Source organism: Uranotaenia lowii, chromosome 3 (genome assembly GCF_029784155.1).
Source record: "Uranotaenia lowii strain MFRU-FL chromosome 3, ASM2978415v1, whole genome shotgun sequence".
In the NCBI taxonomy this organism is placed as follows: domain Eukaryota; kingdom Metazoa; phylum Arthropoda; class Insecta; order Diptera; family Culicidae; genus Uranotaenia; species Uranotaenia lowii.
Window position 1 is genome coordinate 206,846,149 of NC_073693.1, and position 5,808 is coordinate 206,851,956.

Genomic DNA, 5,808 nt, shown 5'->3' on the forward strand with positions numbered 1-5,808 from the left:
CCTAGAGGTATCAATAAAATGACTCATTTGGTACTGTGCTAAAATTGTTCAAATTAGTCTATTAGCTTATTTTGATGCATTTTTGAAATTTCCTTAAACGATATTGTGTATGAACCTGATTGTGATATTTTGCGAAACATTTTAAACAATTTTATGGAATGGTATACGAACACTTACCTTTTAACTATGTTATCTTTATCTTTTCATGTTGCTGTTACCTGTTAATTATCTGCACTTTTTATAACGAACACAAACACGTATAAGATTTCAATGAAATTTGATGTTGCCTCGAAGAGATTCCTTTTGCTCAAAGGGATTTTTTATTTATTTTCTGGCTATTTGCGCCGGAGGGTCTTCAGTTCTTCCCGAAAATGAAAATTTGATTCAGTTTTACGACCTAAAAACACATGTATTTTTTTCAGATTTCTAACATTTTTATTTGTCGATTTAGATTCGATTAGATTTTTGTAAATAAAATATTTCATTTATTTCATTTCATATCATATCATTTCATATTTCAATGCTACATAACTCTGTTATTTTTCAACAGAAATCATAAAATAGCACATAACAACGCATTGGAATTTTAACCAGCTTTTCAAATAAAATATTAAAAAAAATAAAGTAATGACATTTAAGATGAAAACTTGTATATGAGCTTTAATAAATGGTGTCTAAAAGTACCGTCTGCATCACCGAAAAATCTGCAAAAAAAACCATTGGATAGCCCAATTTATGATGAAACTTTCTTTTGATGACACCAAAGTGTGCCAACAACTTTAAGAGTTATATAAGAAATATTTTAAAACATTAAATCTCTTTTTTTTGCATCGAAAAACAAAAATTGTCGAACAATTGCACTCACATATGCACATATGCAAGCACGCGCTTCTAACAACATAGGAACTAAAGTACTTATCAAAGTAGGTAAAAACACTATTTTTTCGTAGTAAAGCTGACTTCAAGTTTCAACCAATAATCTAAGTATCATATTGTTAACGTTATGCAGCTGATCATATAATTAAAATCTCTTGTTTTGTCAGAACAGCTTGTTTTTGACTCGGCTTCGGCTTCTTCTGCTTCTTATATGTCTGTAGACCAAATCTTACCTTGACACGAAGGACAGTGTACCGTTTTTGGCAAATCCTGAATTGAGTCAGTCTTCCTAATGGCGTAAACACGCATGACTTTTCGGTCCAAAATTTTGTCCCCTGGGCCCAGTTTACGCTCTACTCTTTCGAATCGAATATGAGCCCACTTTAATGACTCAGCAAAATGTTGTGAATAGTACACAATTTGTGCACGATATTTTTGCGCTTTTCCGGGAAATGCATCCCATTTTCACGAAAATTTTAAGCTGTTTAAACGTTATCCGGAATGACCCGAATTGTATCAAAATCGTGTTTAGACATAATGGGACACCCTCTGAATTTTTTAGAACTTTCCGACCAAAAATCTGCGGTTTACTCAATTTTATTTGAAGTTTGTATGGTTTGGAAGAGGGTTAAAACTTTGTAGCAATAATTCCTGACCCCAAAAACTTTTCTACATCAATTTTCACGGCATTTCGTTCAGTAGTTTCAGAGTCCATGAAGGGCATAAAGACATAACAAGACTTTTATATATGAAACATGGCCGTAGTAACGGTTTTCTCTAAACTCCAAATTTTAAATTTCTTATCCAATATTGATTATTGACAAACGACTAAAGTGAATTAAAAGTAACTCAGAATTAAAGCCAGAACCTCGAAATCTACATCTTCAATTCTACTACAGTTTTCAAACATTTTCTCACTTGTTGATAGATATTTTAAGATTTTATTCAAAAATCGCTATCAAAAGTTATTCACAAAAGATGTTGGTGAATGAAATTTGGGAACAGTACTTAGTTACTTATATGGAATTTTCAGTAATATTAAACTCACTAAGGTTGTCAGATTGCCCAGGTTTGCCCGAATGTTTTCACTTTATTTGCAAAATCGAAGAAAAATTCAAACTGCGAGATCACAATTATGTTTTTTGCGTCCAAAACAATTTTTTGAGCGAATTTTATCCAAATAATCAAGCTGACGTGTTTCGTAAAAAAATCAAGTTTTTTCTTCTTGATTTGAAAAATTTCCAAATTACTGGATATTGTCCAGAACTTAGAAATCGATGCCCGGATTTGCCCTACCAGGATAATTGCGGAAAAATATCTTGTAAGCTTAGGTTTGAATCATTTCTGATGATCTGGTTCCAATTTTTTTTATTGAAATCGAAATCTGTTGCCTGTGATCGGATTGTGAAATCTGTATCCAGTTTATTATTCTTGATTTTCAGTTCGATTTATCATTGGGACAAAATCCTGGTCGAATGTTGGTTTTGCATTTGAAACTAAAATATTTTTTTTCCTTGTTTGAAACTCATCATTCCCGAATATTAAAAGAAAACATTCAAAATTACAAACCATTTTTAATATTTGAATTTGAAATTCTTACTCTTAATGCTTATGCAGAATTGAAACTTAAAAAAGTTTCATAATGGTGATCCAGAATAGAAATATCTGAGTTTCATCATTCGAAATTTTTATTCAGATTTACTAGTTGAATTACGAATGAATAGTTGAAGAAAAAATTCATATAGAAAATCAAAGGTCCAGTATTCCAATAAAAGATTTCTGGTTAAGGATTCTGTTATAATATGTCATTTTTGGTTCATTATTATTATGGATTTTTGTTTTTAATTTAGATTTAAAACTCGATTTCAAAATAGGAAACCAGGATTTTTATTCAGGTTCAAAATGCAGAATTTAGATTCGGAATTTTAATTCAAAATTGCCCAAGAAAAAACACAATACAGGTAAAAACCACTTTCGGAAAATAATTTCTGATTTAATTTTCAAGATTACGTTGTTTGAAAAATCTCAGTTTTAATTTTAATCTTCACAGGATTTTAATAATGAAATAAATTATAAATTATGATTTTTTGTTGATAGAAAAATTCAGCTGGAAATATATTTTATTGATATGTCGTTTAACATTATTTATATTGTAGATAGTTCAAATCCGAAGATCTCATCTAAAATTTAAATATATCGAGTTTACAAGAGTTAAAAAAATATCTCATTCGAGCCCCAAACTTATTCATTTATTTTTATTCATTTTCTTTTAAAGCCTTTAAGATCCCTCATCTATTTATTAAAGCTTCAAAAGACTGGAAAATTTTAGGACTTATTTTCGAATTTATATAATAATTTTAAATTATTTAGGGTGGGTGTTCCTAATTCGGCATGTCCTTATGTTAACATCCCGTTTGATTTTGACTGATTGTGACGTTATTTTTGACTTATCACAATTACAAAAAAAAATCTGATAATGTAACGGATCATTTAAACTTTAATAATACACACAATTTAGTTTTCTAACTCCTGAAATTATTAGTAAAACTGTTTTTTTTTTCGAAATATGTCTAAATTAAATGGGATTATCAGCATTTTTCTTAAAAAGCACAGTTTAGAAATGGAAGATATAAGCTGAACTTTTCAACCGATTTTTTGAAAATTTTTGTCCGATTGTTAATCACAATGATTTTTGTTATTAGACAGTTTAACTCATGTTTTTTTAAAGTAAAAACAAAAAAAATACTATGTCCATAATTAGGAACACTTTTTTCACTGTGTTCCTAATTATGGACATAGTCAAAATGTTCCCAACTACATAGAAGGTTTAGCGTTTGTTCTTAAATGAATATGATTGACGTAAAATTAATAAAATAAATAATTGACGTAAAGTTGTTAGAACTTGTTTTATCTTAACTTTATTTTCAACTTACTGTAAAATAAATGGTAATAAGTTAAAACATGAATTTTTTTTAACTATAGTGTATTTTAAAGTTATATCTATATGACGAAAATATATTTTTGAAAGATTTTACAGAAAGCTTTTTAAGAAACTCGATGAAGTTCTGGAAATAGATATGAAGCTTCACAGCTTAAAGGAACCGTGGCAATAAATAAATTTAAGGAAGCTTTTAATAAAATCCATGTGTCTATTCCAAAAGAAAAATTTATCCATATTCATGACTTGATTTGCATGACCATTGTACAAATTTTCAAAGAAAATCGCTGTTTGGAAATTCAAAAGAACCAATTTGAATCATTAAACCATTTGTCTTTTACTTCACAATAAAATCGTTTTCTCGAAAATTGTAAGAGATTTCAACATATAAATTCCTCCAATGTATAGAGACCAGATGTCTGCTCATGTGTTTTTAGAATTTTTAAACACATATTTCAGCTGAAAACTGCTCGAAGCAGAGCATATTGATATTATTGAACTTCCAATAATTGAAGAACAACAGGACAACTTCTTAGAGTCTGCTACAAACTAGGTAAATCTAAATTTGTCACATGTATTTCATGGGCGATGGTAGTCCAAAGCTTCTCAATGCGTCCTCAAATCGAAGACCAATCTAAGAAACCTACACGCGATAGGAAAGCATTGAAAGGTAATTCACTTATCGAAGCATATTTTCTAATTCCGTATTAATTTTTTTTATTAAAACATTGAACATGTAATAAACTTGCAAAGCAGATGATTTTTCGCAGCTCTTGAAGTTACCTCAGACACCACAAAAAAAAAATCATCGTAACTACAGAAAAAAATATTTTCCTGTTCTATCAGCTGGAAGCTGCATTGACGAACTTACAAAAGCAATGGATAAAAACAAGTCGTTTGACGAGAGAAAAACGAAGGATTGAATAAAGACTCAAAAATAATAGAAAAGTAAACCATCAAGTTTAAGTTTCAAGTTTCTCAACAAGTTTCATCTGTCCGAGTTGAAAAATGTAAAGTTAGATTTTTTATAAGCTTAACATCCACTACTCTCTTCAAAACTGACATAAACGAACTTGTTGTAGAATTTAATAGGCATGTTTTCTCTGGTCGTATTCCAAAAAGTATTATGAAAGTTATGATAAAAAGGTATGCTTAATGCTGCTCATTAAACTAATTAGAAAGATAATCATATGCAGAATTAGGAACAAATATTGGGTACGCTGATACACTTTTTCTTTATGTGTCCATAATTAGGAACACATATGTATGTTAACAATTAGGAACAATTAGTGCCAAATTGGGAACATCGATACACTTTAAAAAACACATTAGTTTACGAAAATTAAAGCTTAAAATGATTATTTCAAACTTCAATCGAGTGCCTTAAAAAATTTGGTACTGAATAACCTGAAAATTTTATATCTCACAGTTGAAGATTTGACATACTCTTATCAAATATAAAAACCCCTGACAAAATATAGCGAAATTAGGCACAATTATCCTACTATTAATAGAAAAAAAAACTTATACCCGAACAATGAGATACTCTTAGTATCACATTTAATTCTTTTTGTACCGTCAACTGGGGCATCATGTAACACTTTTCAACTTCAATGGCTTCTAAAAACATATGCATTTTTTCAAGCAAACATATTATAGGGAAAATTAAGTCACCAAACCACCGTGACACCGCCCCCCAGCGGCCCTGATATGAGATACAAATATTTATTTGTAATATCATATGGGTTTATACGGCTTCGATTTAAAGAAAATTAATAAAAATTGTTGAAGTATTGAATTAAAAATTAAATTGTTTGGTTCCTATGTTAATTTAGTGCTAACAGCGATGCACCAAGAATATCAACAAATCGTTTGTATATTAAAATCGCATTCATAATTTACTTATTTCAATTTATATTTAATTCTGCATCTATACATCAGCATCACATCTATTTTGTTGTAAATTTAAAATCCGCCTTAAATTCCGATTAAAT